A 24,779-nucleotide genomic window follows, 5' to 3' on the forward strand; every position below is an offset into this window, starting at 1 on the left:
AAACCCTTCACCCATACCTTTACTATTTGGTCAGGTGTGCATATATATATCTTCTCTGGCACGGAAGCTGTTGAAAGCCACCAGAAAAGGTCTAGGTTTAGTAACATTATGTCCAGGTCGAAGTTGAATATTAAAAGGATATCTGTGGGCACGCTCAATCTCTCGCTCCCAATCCCATTTTTTCAAATCCGGGAATGCCTTCTGAAACAATTCCACAATAAACTTGCGTGGATCCCGTCCTTCTTTTCCTTCGGGTATTTGCATGAGTCTTAAATTATTGCGCCGTGCGCGATTTTCAAAATCGCCCATTTTCAATAATAAGTCCTCTTTATTAACACTTAGCGTTTCAGTGGCCACTTTGTTTTTGCAGTTCATCCTCAATGTTAGATATTCTGGTTTCAACCTCAGTAAACCTTTCCCCGAAGTCTGCCTGCGATTTTGCTAATCTACGGATAGAGCTTTGGAGCTTCCGGCAAGAATTTCGAATTTTATGGCTTTCTTGCTCAGTTTTGTCCATGTGACTCAAAATTGTTTGATATATCATAGCTAGAGTGATATTGCCTGTCAAATCTTCTTGATACCCTCCAACAACTCCCTCTATCATAAATGCATCCCCTTCACCCCTCACAGTGATAGGGCTTTCTTCTGTGTATTCATAAACTTCGTCGTCATCAACCTCGCTTTCAACTTCCTCCATACGCATTTGTTTAGAGTACTGTGTGGCCAGATCTTCACATGAAGAGGCTGAGTTTTTTGACACTGAGTAAAAATCCACGGATTCTGCCTCATTAGATACAGCTGTATCCACCCTAATATTCAAGCCTTTCTCTACCATAATTTATCCTTCAAGAGGTTCCGTAGCATTTCCCTCTAATGGTCTGACACTAGGCTCTCCGTCTGTAATTATAACACCAAAGCTTTCATTTACAGTTGAATTTTCGAGTGGTGTATTAACGTTTTGTGGCATCATAATTGATGCTTGTTCTGGCGGTTTATCATTTTGCATCACCTCCTTTAACGTGATAAGCTCTCCCGTATTGTTCTTTAGTTGTGATGCTATCTGTGGGCTGCGCGCCGCTTCCTCTCGTTTTTTTTTCCTCTGCCGCCAGAAACAGGGTGGAAATCGTTTGTCTAGCAACACCAGGAGTTTCTGAAACTACCCCTGCCCCAGTTTTCTTTGCTGCAGCCGCAGCCCCGCTTATATCCTTCTCACCTCCGTTCACAGCCACAGTGGTGTTAGTCTCAGGATCTCGTTTTTTCCGTTTGCCTTTCGGAGCCATATCGAAAAAAACTCTTGCAGCTCCTCTTTCCTCACAGCCTCCCGTGAAGTGGCGTTCAGTATGCTCGCAGCGGAGCCAAGCAGCAGCACCTGTGAGAGTTGCCGCCCACCAGGCTCGGCGGAGTCTCGTCAGCGCTGTAACCACCTTCAGCATCGGCGTCTGTGTCAGCGTTCTCTTCTCCGTCACGATTGCGATGCTCTCCACGAGGTAGGAAAAAAGAGGAATTTGCACACGTTTCTTTTTTTTCCGTTTCTTTCCCGTGCTCAGTTCATCTCATTGCGCCAGCATCTCTTTCACGCACTATCTCAAATCGCCTGTGGGTCAGGGAGAGAGATCAGCTCACACGTCCAGCACGTCCAGCCGTGCGCCATCTTGCCTCTGTTTCCCCCTCCCACGACACTTCCATGTTCAGACGTTTATCTTACCATATTTACTATGATTAGTCAAAGCCCTTTGTTTTTTAAGTCTCTTGATGAAGCGAAACACATATTTAAATGTGGAGCTAAATTGATGTATATATTTGTATCTGAAAATAAATTTTATAGGTTTTGGCACAGGTTTTCTAGGCACCATGGCACGGAATCCTTAACCTGCATGGAATCCTGCTTTTGTATAAGCTGTATAAATTGTGGAAATGAATACTCTAATCTGTACTGTAATGATGGCCACTGTGCTGTCCACTCCAAGTGTGCAATTATGGCCCTGTTGTGCAAGGGAGTAAAGCTCCAGAGATATTCTAATAGCTATAGGAAGCTTAGGCTTAGTCTCCAGATCAGAGCCTGGCATTGCAACCATGGTTCTAGTTGAGTGGGCTGATACTACAGTGTGGTATCTGAAATTCGCCAGAGTTACCGATTCAGCATGATTGTTCACGACCAGCAGTAGAAGGGTCCTTTCTTGTGTGTTCTCTAACGTCTCGTCTTTCCCTTACTCGCTGTGTAAGAGAAATTGCAGAACATATTGTTTAGATGAATATTCAGTTTTAATGGGAGTATTAATTTGAGACCAGGTCAACTTTAGTTTGTACTTGAAACCTATATTTACTCTCACCAAGGTAACCAAAAGTTTTTGGGGATGAAAAGTGAATTGAGGTCGTTACTTCATATAAATACCTATGCTTGCTGTTTAAGACAAACCGGAGATGGGCTGACCATATGAAAATAGCAAGGACAAGAGCCCTGTTACAAACGGTCATACATATGGGGGTTTCTCATTAGCTCCTCTTATGAAAGCTTTTGAAAGTAAAATCCAGCCACTGGCCTGTATGGAGCAGGGGTTTTGTTGTTAGAAGCCAGAAACATATGGGAGGCTGTAAAGAGTGTAGTGTTAAAACGTATGCTTAGGTACCGTGGTTCAAAGTATACAGCAAGAATTGAATCTTACAATTTGATGCCTTATGGCAGGCTCATGTCTCTTAAGCTTCCTTAATAAGTTGTCCTTTTGTGAAAAGGATTAAAAAATATTGAAAATATGTTGGGAAGAGATTCTCGTAAGTGAAAGGAAATGGGCTACGAGTCGTATCAAAAGAATTATTTACATTTAAACCATGCATTGTACTTTTGGTATATTAAGAACATAGGTACCATTGCTCAACTCTTGCCAAAAGCTGGACATGGAATATCTTTCTAAGAAACTCCCCTAAATGTTTATAAACAACACCCTCGGTCAGGCAGGGTTTTTTTCCGTTTGACTAGCCCCAACTCCAAATTGCTCGTAGAACTACTAAAAATGCAGCTTAGGTGTAACCCAATTTTCTCTTCACTTGAATGGTACAATAGGACTTGGGAGGATAATGGAATGTTTCAATGTTTTTGAAAAATGAAATATTTTATCTCCTATGCCCTTATTGATTGTCCTTTTTATTTATTCGCGCATAGTACATTTTTAAAACCAGTTTTTTTTAAATATCAGATTTGTTCAAGTCGGACGGCAATTATATCTTTGGCGAAAATGCTTTTTTTTATGTTGCCATAGGCATATTACAAGCAAAGAAGGGAAGTAGAGGTATAGGCTAGGTTTATCCTCCTAAAAGATACGTACCACACAAAAATAGAAAGGTTCAAAGAAAACCTACCCAAGAAGTTGGTGTGTAGGATACAGCGCAATTCCGCTGTAATCTCTCAATAGAAAATAACCTTTTTTCCTAGAGACCCCTCACCCACCTGGGTTACCCTTTGGTGGTATGCTTCATCATTGGGGTTCATTCCAATCCTCTATGGATTGAGGCGTGCTGTGACTTGGCGATTATACAGGAGCACTTGTTGGTGTGTTTTAATCAAATAATGAAAGTAGGGGGTGGTGGAAAAATCGAAGTTTAAAAATACCTGGCTAGTTGGACTAATATTTTATTCATGTCCGTAGTCGGTAAGATTACAATCAGGGGTTATGACTGAAAACATGGACTTTAATGAGTCCGTTGTTTCAGTGATAAGCATTCAGCATGTTTCGAGTCGTTCCCCTATTGGCTCTTCTTCAGGCCTAAAAGGAATCCTAGTCCTGTTAGTAAAAGAAAAAAAAAAAGAAAGTTAGTACCACTAGTAACAAAAACACCAGTCCTAAAAACGCCAGCCCCAAAAACTCCTGCTCCCAAAAAAACAAATCCTCTAGCAAATAAAGGAAGCACGAGAGGAGCACATGAGGGCAGATTCCCTGTTAATTTGCCACCTGAGGCATGCCCATTCGTGGTAGTGATGACTGGTGTACCAGAACTAACGGGGAGACTGTAGAACCTAATTGGTCCTTAAAAAATAAGGTCCAATACTGGTTAAATACAAACCGACCCATTCCCCCTAATTGGTCAAGCAGGATATCAACGGTATGCAGGACCCCATGGGTGGGAGATAGCAAGAAAGTAATACAGGGAGACTGCATTGTGATCACCTTTGAGGATCCAAGAGTAGTTGAGTACATTTGCTCCTGGGAACATCACAGCACAAGCGGTCGGATTGACACAAAGTGTCTTTCCTTTTTTTACCCTAAAAGACATCATAATAGCTACCTTAGTGAATTCGATAACATCTAGCGCAAAGCAGTCCCACAGCCCTGGGAATTCGATATCCCCAGACCAAAAACGGCCCGCGACATAATGATTATGATAGCCCCTGGTGGCCAGTGGTCCCCAACTATCAACATCATGAGGGCCCATGGCAGACCGTGGGACCTCGGAATAGAGGTAGAGAATGGGAACAGTGGGGCGGACCTCTGCAGCGACCATATAGATCTACCTATGGAGAAACGCCACATTGGGAAAACTGGTCGGGTATACCGACCACGAATCGGTTCAGTGGCCTAGAAATGGTCGACTGACCATCAGCTGAAATTCCAACTCTCGAACAACTTACACCAGCCCCAGATCCCTTACGGACGATGACAGCAGGGCCAGAGAATAAAACACAATTCCTGTCTGTTATTTTCTGCAATATTGCAGGCCTCCGCCCAAAAATAGAGGATGGCTCCGCCGCTCACTTCCTTGAGGAAGGCAAGATAATATGCCTACAAGAGACATGGGCCATGAAGGAGTTACATCTTGTGGGCTATAAAACGTATTTCTCCCCAGCCCTCCCAAGTAATGCGGGTAGGCCTAAGGGGGGCCTGGTTACTTACATAGCCAATACAACACTAAACCTGAAGCTACTAAAAATAGAATCTGCCCCAAACTTCCAACTCTTTTGCCTCTCGGTAGGGAAAAAAGTCACTATCATCCTAATAAATTTTTATAATAATTTGGAGGACGATCATTTTATTAACACCCTCTCAATAATCCAGGAAAAAATCGCCCATTACAGACAACTGTACTAAAAAAAGGGTATCGTCCATTTATTATGGGGAGGGGACTTTAATTTACACCACTGTCCGTGCTCGAGCAACCAGAGTTGCGGGATAGTGGATGAGTACGATAACCCTCTTGTGCACTTTCCCCATGTACGAACGGGGGCAGCTATGAATAATCTTCTCACAGATCTTGAACTGTCAATAGTAAACAAGAAAGACCCTATCAAGAACGCACTAGAACCAACATACCTAGGGAGGGGGCATGAGACCACCGTCGACTACATTCTTTCGACGGATGGATTGAGACACCAAATCAGGGATTTTACACTCTTGATAAATACTCTAAGTGATCACTCCGCACTTAGGCTGGACCTCGACCTGAATAATCTAGTAACGTACACACCATAATTGCACACACCTTATCCCAAAATAGGCTTGAACTGGGCAAAATAAATGGGTTCACTATAAAATGAGAAAAGATCGACCCCATCCAACTAACCAATAAATTAATAAAGATAACATACCCTAACATAATAAAATGTCTAGATCTTTCAATAGACGATGGGACGGTCCTCGAAAATTTTAAGATTATATTAGAGAAAACAAAAGCACTGTTGACTAGAAATTCTAAGCAAACTAAGTCAAATCCAACAGGATGGTCAACCATGACTGCACTATGATGCAAACCAAGTTAAAAAAGGCCCTTAGACAACCAAATAGAGATCAGCAACAGATACAGCATCTCAGGCTCCAGTACAATAAGGTTAGGAAGCTGAGAAAACAAGAGCTGAAACAGGCTCTATGGGACGACCTTCATAAAAGTGCACTTACGAGAAATAGTGAGTCCTTCTGGCGAATAGTCAAGTCCCCCTTTTTATCTGATTCTAACAGACCCCAGATTGACGTGGCCATAGCAGAGGAAACCTGGGTAAATCACTTCTCTAAAATTTTTGAATTAACATCTCCAACAGAAGAATTACACCATTCCCTTCCCCCAGTTGAATTCCCAATTACCCTACAATTCGACATACCCGATGTAGTACAGGCATTAAAATTAAGTAAAGGTGGTAAGGCACCTGGACCCGATGGGGTGCCCGTAGATCTGTTTAAACATCTTCCGGATCTCTGGGCCCCCACACTCACAAGAGTATGTACTGCAGCAGCGAAACTGGGACTGATGGAGTCTTGGTCCAACTCCATCATGGTGCCAATTTTCAAAAAGGGGGACCGCCAGGACGTCAAATGTTATCGTCCCATTTCACTGTTAGACTCTCTAGGAAAAGTAGTCGGTAGAGTAGTCTTAGAACAACTTCAGCAATGGGCAGACGATAGGAAGATTCTATCGGACCTACAATTCGGATTCAGGGAAGGTTTTGGAACCGTAGAACAGGCCCTCAATTTAAGCATGATTGTGTCTAAGTACATTCATGCAAAGCAGGGGACAATGTACATGGTATACGTGGACTTGTCCTCTGCGTTTGACTGCGTATCTCCTGCAAAGTTATGGACCCTCCTGAGAACCATGGGGGTGGATCTCCCCCTCCTGGATTTTCTAAGAGTGTTATACGCGGAAGCTTCTGCAAGGGTGCGCTATGGGACAAAAGGGGAGCTCACCGCGTCTTTTAGAGTTGAGCGAGGAGTCAGGCAGGGGTGCGTCCTGGCCCCCTTCCTCTTCTCGCTGTATACCAACGGACTGGAGAAGAAGATGCTGAGGGGGGGGGGGGCAGGACCTCCCCAGACTAAGACAACGCCTGATTCCCGCACTGCTCTACGCGGACGACGCGGTCATCCTGGCCCGCACACCAATAGAACTCCAGAAATCCCTGACCAAATATGCTGAATTTATGAGCGCCTTAGACCTACATATAAATGTAAAAAAAACATTTGCCATGGTGGCTGGTGGAGGGCGCAAACGTATAAAGAACATCTACTTAAATGAACAAAAACTTGAGAGGACCCCCCAGTACCCTTACCTGGGTATAATGATAGATGAAAGATTAAATTGGAGAGCAGCCATTGAGTCCAGGAGGCATCTTTTTAAGAGAGCAATTGTAGCATTGATGAACTTCTCACAACGACTTGGAAGGAGACCACAAGTCGAACTGCTAAAAATCTATGCAGCAAAATGTCAAGCTATTGCTCTGTATGGGGCCGGGGTATGGGGGCATGCTGATGTTGGCTCTCTCCAAATAGCAGAGAACTCCTTTATGAGATTCCTTCTATCTGCTCCAAAGTGCCCTTCCATCTATGCTTGCCATGCGGAATTGGGAATCCCTTACATAGAAGATCTGATAAAGGTTCAGCCACTGTTACTCTGGAGACGCATCTGGCTATCGGATAAGAACGTGCTGACCAAAAACATCTTAGAGGATTCCATGGCACTGGATCGCGCGCACAAAATAGCTTGGCTTACCTATGTTAGGCACTTTTTCACAGATCTGGGACTAGAAAAGTATTATATTACACCAGAGACCCTAACTGAAATAACTAAGAAAGAGTTGAAGCAAATAGCTATGAACCATCTAGAGACTCTCAGAATTACCCTGCTATCGACTAAACAATCCGTACTACATGCAAATACGGTACAGCTCACCCCGCAAATCCAGCCCTACCTTACACTAGAAATCAGCACATACGACAAGATGCTCCTGACAAGGTTTAGACTCAACCTTTTTCATAGACTAGTGGCCTTCCCAAAAAAAAATACTTGGGACTTAAATCTGGCTCATTGCCCATGTGACGACATGTCCCCACAGTCATGTATGCATACGATACTGTTTTGTAAATATTTTCATACCCACAGAAAGATTTGGCTATTCCCACTGTTAAAGTGTTGGGGTTTTAGACAGTGCCGTCCGGCTATGTTATCTTTACAGATGTTAGACTCCGAACGCACCTGTTACCATGTACTAAACTTTTTAAAATGCATTATCAGGCACAGGAGCAACCTTTAAAAACTGAACTATTTGTACAAACTTATTCTTTTTCTTTTTAAATTTTTAAATTTTGCCAAAGTATATTATTTTGACATACCTGATAATTTTTTAACAGATAAATGTATGATCTTAGCTGCTGCTTTTATGGTTTTGCAATGTCAAAAACCGAATAAAGAAATGTATTATTATTATTACTCTCACCAGGGTAACCAAAAGGTTTTGGGGATGAAAAGTGAATTGAGGTCGTTACTTCATATAAATACCTATGCTTGCTGTTTAAGACAAACCGGAAATGGGCTGACCATATGAAAATAGCAAGGACAAGAGCCCTGTTACAAACGGTCATACATATGGGGGTTTCTCATTAGCTCCTCTTATGAAAGCTTTTGAAAGTAAAATCCAGCCACTGGCCTGTATGGAGCAGGGGTTTGGTTGTTAGAAGCCAGAAACATATGGGAGGCTGTAAAGAGTGTAGTGTTAAAACGTATGCTTAGGTACCGTGGTTCAAAGTATACAGCGAGAATTGAATCTTACAATTTGATGCCTTATGGCAGGCTCATGTCTCTTAAGCTTCCTTAATAAGTTGTCCTTTTGTGAAAAGGATTAAAAAATATTGAAAATATGTTGGGAAGAGATTCTCGTAAGTGAAAGGAAATGGGCTACGAGTCGTATCAAAAGAGTTAATTACATTTAAACCATGCATTGTACTTTTGGTATATTAAGAACATAGGTACCATTGCTCAACTCTTGCCAAAAGCTGGACATGGAATATCTTTCTAAGAAACTCCCCTAAATGTTTATAAACAACACCCTCCGTCAGGCAGGGTTTTTTCCCTGTTTGACTAGCCCCAACTCCAAATTGCTCGTAGAACTACTAAAAATGCAGCTTAGGTGTAACCCAATTTTCTCTCCACTTGAATGGTACAATAGGACTTGGGAGGATAATGGAATGTTTCAATGTTTTTGAAAAATGAAATATTTTATCTCCTATGCCCTTATTGATTGTCCTTTTTATTTATTCGCGCATAGTACATTTTTAAAACCAGTTTTTTTTTAAATATCAGATTTGTTCAAGGCGGACGGCAATTATATCTTTGGAGAATATGCATTTTTTTATGTTGCCATAGGCATATTACAAGCAAAGAAGCGAAGTAGAGGTATAGGCTAGGTTTATCCTCCTAAAAGATACGTACCACACAAAAATAGAAAGGTTCAAAGAAAACCTACCTAAGAAGTTGGTGTGTAGGATACAGCGCAATTCCGCTGTGATCTCTCAATAGAAAATAACCTTTTTTCCTAGAGACCCCTCACCCACCTGGGTTACCCCTTGGTGGTATGCTTCATCATTGGGGTTCATTCCAATCCTCTATGGATTGAGGCGTGCTGTGACTTGGCGATTATACAGGAGCACTTGTTGGTGTGTTTTAATCAAATAATGAAAGTAGGGGGTGGTGGAAAAATCGAAGTTTAAAAATGCCTGGCTAGTTGGACTAATATTTTATTCATGTCCGTAGTCGGTAAGATTACAATCAGGGGTTATGACTGAAAACATGGACTTTAATGAGTCCGTTGTTTCAGTGATAAGCATTCAACATGTTTTGAGTCGTTCCCCTATTGGCTCTTCTTCAGGCCTTAAAGGAATCCTAGTCCCGTTAGTAAAAGAAAAAAAAAAAGAAAGTTAGTACCACTCCTCTATATCTGCTAATAAGGATAAATTAGGTCGCATGCACTTAAATATACATAAGGTTTCTTTGAATCATCCTGTATCTAAAATAACAAAAGAAAGTTTATTTAAAACCACTGGCTCATCAGGTTGGCTGTAAACCCTATTACGATTTAAAATCAGTGATATGCAACACCTCTATCATGCGGGTGCTCCATAAAGTACATCAAGTGGCCACTCCTTGCTTGTCAAAATCTCTTCGCTTTAACACAGAGGTTGCGTGAGAATCTCTCCCGTGTAGTGAGACTCCGTGAGGCAAACAAGAACAAGATAACACCTAGAACGTTTAAAGTATTGTATATCCTATTTACATACCTCTTAAGACGCTATACTATATCGTCATGGTCATATCCAGGGGCGAGGCGCCTGTAGTCAAACCTAAGGGAAAAAGGATAACCCAACCTTGTTAGACCTGATGTTTGGTAAAAATGGGGTCAAGAATCGCTATTTGTGGTCCTCATGGAGTGCCTCCCACAATATTCCCCCCTAATGTACTGCATCAAGGCCAACCTCGGTCCAATCACCTACACGATAACCTGGAGCCCGCATCTTCGCAGTGTCTGTCTCTGGTATCTTTTATTGACTGAGTTCACGTTTGGGCTATTAGTGCGTCCCGGGGATCTGTGTTACGACTAGACCGATTGATGTTTCCAAAATGGCCTCCCCCTTGATTTGCTACTGGGGCCATTATTAAGTCATCAAATAAGAATTATAGTTTTGGTGTTCATTGCTTTCCGCTTGCTTGGTGAGAGCTGTTAGAGGATTTAAAAATATTTTTTTGGATTTTGTCTGCCTCCGACTCCTATCATTGACGAAGATCACGCTTGAGTGGTGCGTACATCCCAGAGAATCTGTGTAGACTGCTTTTCATTTTCAAAAGGTCGTTCCCTGAGGCGGACTAACTGGGCCATCTTGAAAGATAGAATATAGCATTTAGGAGTTGAAGGGGTTTTGTAGATGTTTATAGGGAAAACGAACTGCAGAAATTGTACTTGCAGATTTTTATGGGGTCGATCCTATTACAAGGGATACCGCTAACCTGCTTTTTGTGTATTATGGGAAAATCCTGTGCATGTAGTCCTGTTTATAAGGGGTACAACTACATGGTTTTTGTGTGTTTAACCATCAAGGTCATAAGTCCATAATGGTCCCTGTAATGGAAAAAGATGTGATACGGGATATAAGAGGACCATCTTATGGGTTCTCTTCTGTTTAATACTGTGTGATAGGTAATTTCATGGGTCCTTTTATGTTCTGTCATGCATCTTAACTGATCACCTGTCAGTCCCCTCAAAACTGGGGATTAATCTCAGAGGTCGTAGGGACATTAGGTGAAGAGACCCCATGGGATATTGTCATTGAGAACTCAGGTATCTGTACAGAGTTTGAAGACCCAGCGTTGCTCTTTTTCATAAAGTTGTTGTTCCGCGCTGTTCGCTAATTCAGGTACTGACTTTGAGTAGTTATGCCCACATAATGTAAGTTACATGGGCACGTGATGAGATAAACGACCGCTGTCATATTGTAATTGCTCAGGGTACGCAGTTTCCAACTCATGCAGTTGTTTAAAAACATAGTCTTAGTTATACTTGTAAGGTGGCAGACACTGCAGTTCCCCCAGGACTAATGAACTGTTGTAAGGGTACCCAAGGTGGTTTGACTCTTTCCTCTGATCTCACTGGGTTTTGGGCGGGTATACACTAGCATATCCCTCCGGCTCTCCCTCTCCTGTGGGAGAACATTGGTTTGGGTATATCCCAATTCCTGCTGCTTAAGATACGCCAGTGTTTGCCTATGATTTTGGAAACACGTCTGAGGCTATGTTGTATGTGGTAATACAGATGGGTCTTTTTTTCTTCTTACTTATCTGGTTGTGGATGTACCTCTAAAAGGTGAACCCTGTGGTTGGTCCTTGCTCTTTTTTTTGCCTGTGACAAAATTTGTTTTGGATAGTTCCTTGCTATTACTTTCCAGACCCCCACTGTATAAGCGCCATGGATTAGCAAATTTTACGGCACAAATATGGAAATTTAGCGGTTCAAATATGGAAATTTAGCGACATTTTTGCTGCACTTTATTTAACTCATATTCATTCCTTTTCAGCCTGAAATCAATAGAAACTGTTTTAGCAGAGTATTCCACTGTAAATAGGCATGTTAAAAGTGCCTGCACCTCTATGGAAGCACAGCTCCAGTCCTAACAGCGTAGGGGGGAGCTGTATTTCTCCCTGGGATGTTCACACTTGGGTGCGGCATATGCTTCATATGTATTTACTCTCTATGAAAAATTAGAAGCAACGTCGGACCTATTAAGTAAAGCCTCCACAACATCTGGCAGGCTGGCATTCTCTGATAAAAGCTTAGCTGTCGATGCCATTGGAGCCAAGTGTTAACGTTAGGAGTTTGAGGAAAATATTTTTCAAAATCTCTGACCTAATATCGCTTGTTCAAGAATGACACAATAGTAGATTTATCTAGATCTTTCCACTGTTTATATAAAATTTCCTATGACATTGTGGATAATCAGGCCACCCGAATCATGGCTTGCATATTGTGAATAAAACCCCTATTCCTTTTGGTCTTTGCCCTTAAAACCCAGGATTTCTCTGATGTAAAACAATAATTCTCGTAATTGAGAGCCGTACTTATATTTTCCCTTTTAATCCTTTTCAAAATAATCATCTTGATCTTTAGAGCTCGTTCCTCTGGGGTCTGCCATTGCTGAATCAACTATTTTTTTAGGTCGGGCCTAGAGTCAATGCGCAAGCGCTGCTCTGCAAGACTTGCTGTACTGGAGTATGGAACAGAATCCACCCATATTTGTCATTGGCTTGTGTCATTGTCCTTAGTAAATGCTGGTTTCTGATTCATCAATAGGATTGTTAGTTGCTCCTTAGTGCTGCCTTGTCTTTATTTGTAACCTCCCATGGCGACTTGCCCTTTTACTTTGGTTGTTACAGGGTATGTGTTACTTAGTGTTGTAAGCACTATTTTCTTTATTGAGTTTCTCATACTGCAGGCACAATGTGCTTTGCCTACATTCAGCGTGCCATGCGGCCTCCTCCGGCCTCCCCCGGGTGCCACGCGTTAGGTTTCAGCACGGCACGCACTTTACAAGTACAGAAAATGTTTTTAGTATTTTACTTTCACCAGCTTTAACTTTAATATGGTGCACTGGTACCTTTCACTCGTTGTGCACCTAATCATTGTTTTGTTTTTTAATTTAAATTTACACGGCGCATGCCCCGGGCGCTGAACTTTAGGTTTCAGCACAACACCTGCTTTACAAGTACAATAAAACATTTTAGTATTTGCTTTCACAGTGCTGATGAGAAGTGCCAGGACTGGGATACATCAGCCCCACTGAGAAGTACCAGTACTGTACTACATCAGCTCTCCTGAGAAGAGTCAGTACTGCAATATATAAGCCCTGCTGAATAGAGCTGATTTCCATCTCTCCAGCAGGCCTGCGGCATTGCCTTGTAGTTCAGGTACTGTCCAATTAGAGTTAAGACCGTCCTGCAGGGAGATGCTGAACTGTCCCACTGACTGATTGGCAGCCTGTGTTCGAGGTACCAGTACTGCCTCACTAACGAGCAGCAGCACAGGCAGTACCTGCTGAAAAGTGCTGGGAACAAAGCATTAAAAGTGCGCCGGCCATTATGAGGCGCACCACTCACACGCAGATCTCGCGGCTCCTCGGCGCAGAGTACTGCACATACCTTCATGTAAGCATAACATATAGCGGCAATGAGACTGCAGCTCTAGGAGCAATAACACATCCATTTCCAACACTGTTGCGGATAGTTTAGATACTCTGTATGCCGGGGCTCGAGTTCAAATCCCAGATTACCCTTTCCCCCAACCTACGGTGTGTGACCCTGGACTGCATCACTTTACTTACAGCGTCCTCATCTGCTAAAAAAAGAAAGCTATACAGAAGCAGTCTAAAGAGGTATTTAAAACAAGTATTTGCAATGCAGTAGTTCTCGCATTTGCGAGAGTTTAAGCTATTTGCATTGAAAATGACAATGCCTTTTATTTATGTTTTAAAAACCAACACATAAATAAAAGGCATTGTCATTTAACAATGTCAATAGCTCAAAGTCTCGCATATGCGAGACATTTTGCATTGCAAATACATGTTAATCATGTAATTATATTTGGACATCAAAAAATGGCCCCAAGATTTCCTTGTTTCCCAAAAGTTGGGAATGGATAGGTGAAAATATTCATTGTTTTCACTTTGTCAGCCTCTCAAAAAAAAAAATCACATTTTCACATGTTCAAGTTTCACGGGCAGTATTATAAAATTACAGCATTTTTACAAAACTGCCGATTTCACGATTGTTTTGCAAATCTCGAAATAATAGAGGGTCTAAGGTTCTTTGACAAACCTCAACGACTTCAGGACACAGGCTGACAAACTATCAAAGAAACAAATGTTCTCCCTCAGGAGAATGAAGAGCCTGAGGGGTATGCTAGTGCATACCCGCCCGAAGCCCAGTGAGATCAGAGGAAAAGTCAAACCACCTGGGGTACCGCTACAACAGGCCACTACAGTGTCGACCCCCTTATGAGTATCACTAAGAGTATGTTTTTCAACAACGGCATGAGTTGGGAACTGCGTAACCTGACCAATTGCAATACGACAGGGGTCGTTTATTTCAACACGTGCCCATGTAACTTATATTATGTGGGCCTGACTACTCGATAAGTCAGTACCAGAATTTGCAAACATCGCAGCAATGTTCATTGTCAACGTATCACAACTAAGATGTCATCGCATTACATTGAACTAAAACACACACCCAACGATCTTAGATAGGTATTTCTGGAACACATCAGATGCACAGACAATGCCGAACAACAACTTTTATTAAAAGAGCAACGTTGGGTCTTCAAACTCCGTACCTATACCCGAGGTCCCAATGACAATATCCCATGGGGTCTCTTCACCTAATGTCCCAATGTCCTCTGAGATTAATCCCCCCTTTTGAGGGGACTGACGGTTGATCATGTAAGATACATGACAAAACATAAATGAATAATATAATCTCACACAAAGGTCTCTATCAGAGGAATTATAACCATCTAAGTTACCACTCCCACTATATAATACACACAAAAGGTAACCAGATGGTGTCGCAACCTAGCCTGTGAATGTCCTAATAAACAAACAAACAGGACATTTGCTTTTTAAAGACGAGAACCCTTCCTCACCCATAGATGACATGATTCATCATTGGGTTCCCTCTTGCACACAGTGCCCGCAAGGTGCTCTGTGTGGGCTACAACTCTCCCTCAGGAGAGGAGCGTGAGGTGTTTTATACTCCAATGTTTTGGGTGAGTGAGGGGCAGAGTGCAAAAATAATAACAACAAGCATTTACAATGCAACGGTTTCGCCTTTGGAAAAGTTAGAGCTATTGGCATTGTAAATGACAAAATTTGTATTTATGTATTGGTTTTGAAAACAGATAAATAAATGGCATTGTTATTTACATTGCCAATAGCTGAATCTCTCGCAAATGTGAGACCTATTGTACCCTACGGACGAGCTCAGCAGACAGCAATTACTACCACACACACACACCCAGAGCCACCCACACACACCCAGAGCCACACACACACACCCAGAGCCAGCCACACACACCCAGAGCCAGCCACACACACCCAGAGCCAGCCTCCCACACACACCCAGAGCCCCACACACACACACACACACACACACACACACACACACACACCCAGAGCCACACACACACACACACACACCCAGAGCCACACACACACACCCAGAGCCATACACACACCCAGAGCCACACACACACACCCACAGCCAATCAGCGAGGCATAAACGCCAGTGTACCAAAATATCTTGGCCTCTTTGCACCGTCTTGGCTTGGTTTGACGTTCAGGAAAGCAAGAGTATACCCAGATTGGTGAGGTGTTCAGACCCTGGCCAGCTTGTAGTAGTATATACCCTAAAGAATAACAATTGTTTGCGTCTGCAGAAGTGAGGATGGATGCTGCACGAGGAATGTGCCAACATGGGGGAAATTAATGCACACCACATATAACGAGGTGATTGCACAACTCCCAAGCGTTCCATGCCACATGAGTCTCTGTCTTGTAGTGAATATAAGCTCATAATATTATACAAAATGCTTTATCTGAATGCTCTTGCAGTAGAATGTAAATCACACAAATAACTGTGAAGTTCAATGTCCATACAACAGACAAGTACATTTTAATATGTTCCTAAATATTTACAGTCACAAGTAGTAATTTCTGTAAGATGCATACGAAGAAATAAAGATTCACATTCAAGTTGAAGCAGGGAGGCTAGCACTCCCATCTCTTCTGAACCCTTCAATTGACCCCTGCTAGACTCCTGAACTGGACTAGCACATTCTTTGCCTCCCACATTCCACAACACAGTCAGGATGTTCATTCAAACGCTGCGTGACTTTTCCACACAAAAAAAGACTAGAACAAAAAATAGGCCCTAAGCAGAGAGAGGTAAAAAAACATGCAGGAGTAATGTGTGAATAAAAGACAAAACAAAAAGGTAGGAAAAAGTGAGGGAGAGTACCAGTGTTATGAACAGAGAACCCAAAATCAAAATCTAGAGAACTTAAGCATGACCTGGCCATGAGGTTAATGCATAATTAATTGTGGGGCTCAATGCAAAGCTTGACAATGAATGATATTCGCCCTCCGCTCTGAAGTTGTCAGGGTTGACCCGTGTGACCATGTTCGTGCTGTGTGCTGACCCGCTGCCTGACACCAGGTGCTCTGAGATGTGTAATGAATCAGCATATTGCAAGGGCCTCACAATGGCACGCTGTCTTCTTGCTCATCTTTTAGAGTGATATTCCAGTGTGTTGCTTTGCATGTCTATGGAATGCACCAGAGAAAAACACTTTGATAAACAAGCTGCTGCTCAGGTGGGCCATTTAATAATTGATAAATATGTAATTTTTCTGACATCTTTATAAATATAATGTGAGATATTTCTGATAGTAGGGTGGCTTCCGTATAGCCTATCTTACTGTTACCTCACAAGGAAAATATCGGACCACTCAAGTCCAAGCAACCCTGTGAGAAGGCGCTGCGTGCCCAGAAAGCACACAATCACAAGGAGCTGAAGCCCTTTCCAATCGTCACGTGCTTGCCTCAAACAGAAACCGAAACCAGCCAGATTAAATAAATACAAAACAATACAGCACATAAAAACAACCCCGAACTAAACTAAAGTACTTGGGAGCAGCTGTTTAACACGAAGCAAGGCACATGAAATATTAAATACGAAAAAACACAGCATACAAAAAAAAACGCAGAACGAAAATAAAGTACTTGGTGCATGTTTAAAAACACGGACACCAGACCAAGCAGCAGCTCAAAAACGATTTGGTTTTTTTTTTGGGGGGGGTGGGGGCGGGGGGGGGGGCAGTATCAACATCAATCCGCCACAGAGGCTCTTAAAAAGGGTTGAAGAGTAGGGAGCGATGTATGGCTGTTAACATCGAGAATGTTTTCCATGGGCGCAGTAACCCGGCCATGCTCACAACCTGTAGGATGGGGTGTAAAATCCGCCACTGCTCTAGCGACTGACATCCTCGCATGAGAGCAGAAGCAACAGAGGTCAGCGGCGCTTTGGCTGGATGCCCCTGAATGCTGTATACATGACCTCTGCAGCTCACCAACCTTGCTATATACCCCTCCCGCCCCATGTGAGGACTTGAGTCAGCGACTCCTGCGCTTGGCTTCCGGGGGCTCCGGTTTGGGGACTCGACCTCGAAGAGTGTGGCCTCTCATACACTAGCCACTTTGGTCCACACTGGTGGCTGACACTCTCTGGCAGAGACTGGAGGAGCGCAGGAGAGCGGCGATCCAATGAGGTGCCCCCGACTGCAGAGTGCCTGCCCTCCTGCAACATACCTGCCCGATGACCCCATTGCCGAGACCCAGCTCGGCGGCTTGAGAGCCTGGCTAGAGGAAGGGGTTCAACCCGGAGCACATCCCAATTGAACTGGAGGTGAAAGAGAGCAGCTGCGGCTGCGGGGGAACCTTACACTCTGTATTGGCAGAGTGAACTGCAAAGTCTCCTGATGCATGCTGCTATTCACTGCCGGGTTTCCTTCCAAATCGTAGCATACAGATACGGTATGTTTGGTGCAGGCGCAGCCCCAGAGGTATCGCGCCCGCATCGGAAACAAAAAAAAACCAAGCCAATACGTGAAAGCCACCCACCCGCCCCAGCTCCTAGAAACAAATGGCGGGCGCAAACATCCTGGGAAAAAAAAATAAGACCCCACCCACGCCACATGACGTTCACAGAGGGGCGGAGAGCGAAAAAATCGCCGGAACGCCCACGAATCTGCTCCGACAATTACGGACAGATCTCTCTTCCAATGGCTATCCTCCATCTATGGAGCTAGCCAATGGAAGAGAGAGGCGGGACAAAGCCCCATACTGTTCTAACATAAGATTTCGCCTGCGCGAACACTGCTGCGCAGTGCTACGCCAGGCGAAACCTAAAAAGGTGAGTTAAAACTGCCTCAAAAGAGAAAAATTTGTTTAATAAGTAGCCCAATGGACAGTATTAAAAAACAGTGTGAACAACAGGGATAAGGATGTTCCCTATCTGGCCAGGTCAACGTGTTTCTACCCGGATGACCAAACGGTTTGTGGCATTTATGAGGACCATGTTAATGTCACTCGGCTAAATGTGTAAAGAAAAAGAAAAAAACATAATTATATGGATATCTTCAGAACCAACTTCAGTCTGGTCTGTTTCGGAAACACATAACCATATTAGTCGGTCAAAAGTACAATCCCAAATCTTGTACATTATCACATGCCCAGGTATCAGTGAGATGCAGTGTCAAATCACCCCCCACGTGTAAAATCACACACAAAGACAGTGAATTATTCATCTCACCAAGGGCAGACCAAATGTCTGCTTCTACCTTTGCTCAGTCCTCTATATACGTGATTCACCGGGACCTAAAGGCAACATCACAATCATGTGAAATAAACATTAGAGACAACAAATTATCACGGTCCTTACAACGTAGCACTTAAGGTGGCTTCGGAATCTCTTAAGTAAAAAAATGAAGTGAATGTGTGCAACAACCTACATAGAACATAAATAAATCAGTCCTATATGCCTACCTCATAACACACATACATGACTGTGAGAAGTTGGCCTGATGTATGATGTCCACATTTCTGTGGGCACCCTGTATCAGTCCAAACAATCCCTTTGGTGTGCAGCTGTTGGGATTTGAGCTTGCTGTTGTTCTACCATTGCAATCTTTATATCTTTTGAAAGATTACATTAAGTACTATAGGTACATATAAAACAAAAGCTTAGCATACTTCAGTTCTACTGAACTTAGTAGTTGTAGACTAAAGGGAGTAGCACACCCTGACTACAACTCACTAGCAAGGTTCCAGTAGGAAAACACTTAGTTTAGGTAAGTGCACCACTTACACCTCACTAGTCATGCCTGGCACAGGTGAAGCATCAAGCTCTCTACCTGTGGGTGACCAGCCAAAGGCACCATCCAGTTATGAAAAACTCAGCCACAAGGATTTGAGTGCCTTATGCACTTCAAGGGGGTTGAAAAGGGGTCCCAACCCCACCATCCCTATCCTTATAGCAATCCTAGAGAGAGCTGATCCTGAGAAGGAATCTGCTTCAGGTCCTTCAAGTAAGGTAGGAGAGGGAAACCCCCCTGATAACATTGATGTCCCAGAAGTTGACCCTGCAGAGGTAGACGAGGATGAGGATGGAGATGAGTCAGATGATCAAGGGGGGGATGACCAGGTTCAAGTAGGAATACTGAACCAGGCCAACTTAAGCCTACATGGTAATGGAGGAGGTGTCCACCTGTCCAGGCCCAATAGTAGACTTAGCCATGGCAATAGAAGGATTAGATCTTCCTCCAGGGGCTCTAATCATTCTAATGCCTCAAGGGGATCTCAAAGGGAAATGACTTCCCCCCCAGAGACGAGAACATGAGACTAGGATGAGAGCTGTCCAACTCCAGATAGAGAAGGAAGAGGTATCCCTGGCCCAAGCTAAACTTGCTTTAGCAAGGGAGCAAAAATTGTGTGGATTAGATTCCACTGGTGGCAGCAACATTATCCCTAGAGATAAAGACAGGTCCTATGATAATAGACACCTGAGCAAGATTGTGCCACCCTACAGAGATGGGGATGACATCCACAAGTGGATAACTGCTCTTGAGAGAGCCTGCATGGTACAGCAGGTTCCTCAGGACCAGTGGGCTGCAATCTTATGGCTCTCCTTTTCTGAGAAAGGGAGAGATAAGCTCCTCACTGTTACCTATGGAGACTCAGTGCCAAAATGTATTAATTATTTGCACCTACTAGTCTCCTTTTTATGTGAACAAAACTATTGCCAAATTTAGTTTCTACGATACTAACTTAAATGTAATGTTATGTGGAGATATACAACTTATGTGTCTCTCACTCGGATCATCCAGAACTAATAAAGTCATCAAGATCTCATTCAGCAGGAATCCGCCCATCGAACTATGCTAAACACTCACCCACCACAAAAAAATGATTCGGCAGGACTATAGTTTTCCATATACATCCCCATTAACATGAAAATCACTCTCGGGGCTCACAAGATAGAGCCACTTCAGCTTGTAAGCACTCATTCCTAGCAAGACATGCTACTGCTGCCCATAGGCACTCGTGTCTCACGTGACGAGCTGATTCTGCCTGTAACTACCCATGAGCCTGTATGGGGTATTACCGGCTATCGCTGCATCAGATCTCCAGATATAGAGGCCGACTGGGGACCGGTGCAGAGGCTACCCTTCCTCATAAATGCTCCCCTCGCATCACCCTATCCGAGCCGGAAGTAGAAACAACTACATCCGGTTCGTGGTAAATGAGATCGGAGCGAAAGTATGAAAACTATTGAAAAAGTGTACACAATGCAGCTAGCACATCCTGTATGACGATACATTATTTAGCAAATTCCTCATCTTACTTATATCATTACAAGACAAGAACTTTTTTTTTAAATTTTGTTTCAGAACAGGATCGACTATCAACTACCACAGTGCATTCTGAGATATGTAGTCAATATTAAATAATTATTAACAGAATGCAGTGTTAAACCCAAAATGAATGGTCTAAGGGGATAACACTTCTCCCATTTCATTTTCTGTCAGCATCTAACCAGGATACATCACACGCCACCATCTTGACAGCATAATAACCCAAGGCTATACAGGCGTTATTATGGAGTCTCTATCATCGTGTACTCCAAAGTATATCCTCATTAAGTCCTGTAATATGGCTCTTCATACGAAAAACCCATCTTTGTTCTCTAAGCAACAAGACGCTATCAAGTGGCCCCATATTGATGTTGTATTTTGGTTTATCAATTTATTTATTATTACAATTTGTAAAGTGCAGCGATTGCCCGTGGGCGTCTTGGCGCTATGACTTCAGTATGACCACCCATATAAAGTCATCCTATGTGTGCGCCAATTCCACAAAATGTCTAGCCATGCGGGTATTGGTTTTCTTGCACCGAAAGGCACTCTGATGCTCGACTATTCTTTGTCTAACCCTATGCATTGTCCTGCCAACGTATCTAAAAAGGCATTTGCATGTAATCATATAAATGACCCCACTTGTGTTGCAGTTCGTATGTGAATTCAGGTGCCATGGTGTTGCAAGTCCCAGGTCTAGTTGTGTGTAACCTGTTGAGTGAAAGGACATACAGAGCATGAACCACATGGGAAATGCCCTTTCACTGGAAAGGCGCCCCATAATGTGGTTTGTCTAGTCTCTTGTGGTTGTAATCTCGGTCTCGTATGTACCAATAGGTCCCTGAGATTACTGCTTCGCTTTAAAGCAAAAATTGGTCTTTCCAAGGATAATGTACCCGTTTTCAAAATGTGCCGTTGCTTTTTTACTGCCCTTTTAACCTTGTCTGTCGGGTTACTAAAGGTAGTAACACAGACCAATCATTTGTTCTCAGGTCTCTCATACGGTTCAAGTAGGGCCTCTGTATAGTTATTGCGCCCTCTTTTTTTTCTGTACATACACCAGTTTAGTCGGATAACTCCTTGCCACTAGTTCGTCACTCAAGTTCTTTGCATGTAGTCTATATCTACTGATCTCTGTGCAATTCCTACATAACCTCAGAAATTGTCCTATTGGTAGATTATTCAGTAAGGCACGTGGTTGAAAGTTATGATAACTGAGTAACACATTTCTTGCCATAAGTTAATGATATAGTTCAGTGTGAATCTTCCCATTCTCGGGGTACAGTCATAGATCTAGATAGGATACTGTCTTGTTGCTGGATTCACCGGTAAACCTAAGGTTTGGATCTTAGCAGTTCAAACAATCGGAAAAAGCAACTAGAGACTCCTGGTCACCTTCCCAGATGACCAGGATGCCATCTATGTATTGTCTCCAAAGTTTCAGACGTTGTCCAAAAGGGTTGTTAATGGCAAATATACATTTGGTTTCAAAACCATACATGTACAGATTTGCCATTCTGGGGGCACATCTACTGCCCATTGAAGTACCAGTCGTTTGCCAGTACTTATCACCTTCACAGCTGAAATTATTCTCCTTAAGGGCCAAACTGTCACACTGCATGACAAAGGTGTTCGGTGTCTGATCCTTGCGTGGATGACTCTCAAGAAGTTGTTCTATAATATCAAGGGGGTCATCCTGCGGGATATTAGTATAAAGTGACTGTAGGTCACTGTGACAATTAGAGTAACTAAAGGGTCAAAAGCCACTGTTTTAAGAAGCGAAAGTACTTGCTTGGTGTCCTGTAGATAAGCCTTTAAAAAGCAAATGCCCTGTTTGTTTGTTTATTAGGACATTCACATTCACATGCTAGGACGCGACACCATCTGGTTACCTTTTGTGTGCATTAAAACGTAAATGAACCCATGAAATTACCTGTGACACAGTACTAAACAGAAGAGAACCTATAAGATGATCCTCTTATATCCCGTATCACACTTTTTTCCATTACAGGGACCCTTATGGCCTTATGACCTTGATGGTTAAACACACTAAAGCCATGTAGCTGTACCCCTTATAAACAGGACTACATGCACTGGAATTTCCCATAATGCACACTGAGAAGGTAAGCGGTATCCCTTATAACAGGATTGACCCCATAAAAATCTGTAAGTACAATTTCTGCAGTTCGTTTTCCTTATAAACATCTACAAAACTTAAGGAACTCCTTCAACACCTAAACGCTATTTTCAATCTTTCAAGATAGCCCCATTAGTCCGCCTCTGGGAACGACCTTTTGAAAATGTAAGCGGTCTGGTCTTTACACAAATTCTCTGGGACGCACGCGCCACCCAAGCATGAACTTAGTCAATGATTGGAGCCGGATCCAGACACAATGCAAAAAAAATGGAAAAATCCTCTAACAGCTCTCACCAAGTAAGCGAAAAGCAATGAACACCAAAACTATAATTCTTATTTGATTCCTTAATAATGGCCTCGGTAGTTCGCTACAAGGAGCGGCCATTTTGGAAACATCAAGCTGTCTTATCTTATCTTATCTTATCTTATCTTAATGTTTTGTTGAAGCGCTACAGCTGCCTCGGCAATGAGGCGTCCCGGCGCTGAAACCTAGATCCGATCCTGAGCAAGAAGGCCTAAGGGTAGAGGCGGGTTTAGAGACAAGGGAAAAGATAAGTTTTCACTGCCTTTCGGAAGGCAGAAAGGTTGTCCAGCGCGCGAATATGATGTGGGAGTTCGTTCCACATCTTGGGTCCCAGGAACCTAAAGGAGCGTCCGCCCATGCGGGAGAGTTTTATGCGTGGGACACAGAGGAGGTTTTGGTTGGAAGATCTTAGGTTCCGTGACGGCGCATAGGGAGTGAGAAGGGGTTGAAGCAGAGGGGGAGTGTCAAGTTTGAGAATTTTGAAGGTCATGATGAGGGTCTTAAACTTGATTCTGGAGTCAACCGGGAGCCAGTGCAAATTCCTGATGGTTGCTCTGGCTGAACATCTGCGGGGCAGGCCGATCAGAGTTCTAGCGGCCGAGTTCTGCACGCGTTGGAGTCGTGCTAGCTCACATTTGTTGGCGCCGAGAAGGAGTACATTGGCGTAGTCTAGACGCGAGAGTATGGTAGCTTGGATGATGAGCTGTCGGGTCTTTGCGTCAAAGAAGCCTAGTATGTGGCTGAGGCTTCTCAGTAAGCCAATGCAGGTGCCAGCAACTTTCTTGGTGTGGGCTCGAAAGTTGAGTGAGTCGTCCATCCATACACCCAGGTTTTTCACAACGGTTTTGGGGGGAGGGATGGTACCGAGGGAGGACGGCCACCAGTGCTCATTCCAAAGGCTGGTGTTTTTGCCGAGGAGGAGCACCTCTGTTTTTCCGCCGTTGAGCTGTAGACAGTTTGTGGTCATCCATTGGGCGACCGCGGAGAGTCCGTTTTTAAAATTAGAGGAAAAGTTTGAGGGTCCATCTGAGAGGGCAATGGCCAATTGTGTATCATCAGCATACGATACTAATGTTAAGCCCCATTCTTTGGCCACTGCCGCCAGAGGCTGAACATAAAGATTAAAAAGAGAGGGGCTTAGCGCAGAGCCCTGCGGGACTCCCTGATCAATAGGATGGGGTTTAGATAGAAAGGGTGGGGCAGAGACTCGAAAGGACCTGTTTTCGAGGAAGGATCTAAACCACTCCAGGGCATGGCCCTTTACACCAAAGGCCTCCAGACGTCTAAGAAGGATGACATGGGATACCGTGTCAAAGGCCGCGCTGAGATCCAGAAGGATCAGCGCAGCACTTTGACCGGCATCCAGGATCGTCCGGAGGTGCTCTGTGGTGGCTAGGAGAGCAGACTCAGTGCTATGGCCTGGTCTGAACCCGTTTTGTGATGGGTCCAGAATGTTGTTTTTGACCATATGTTGGGAAAGAGTACTGTTGACATGTGCTTCAGCGAGTTTAGAAAGCCATGGAAGCAGGGAGATAGGACGAAAATTCTCCGGTTTAGATGGATCTAGGGTGGGTTTCTTG

This window comes from Lissotriton vulgaris, unplaced genomic scaffold (assembly GCF_964263255.1).
Source record: "Lissotriton vulgaris unplaced genomic scaffold, aLisVul1.2 SCAFFOLD_3126, whole genome shotgun sequence".
Taxonomy (NCBI): Eukaryota; Metazoa; Chordata; class Amphibia; order Caudata; family Salamandridae; genus Lissotriton; species Lissotriton vulgaris.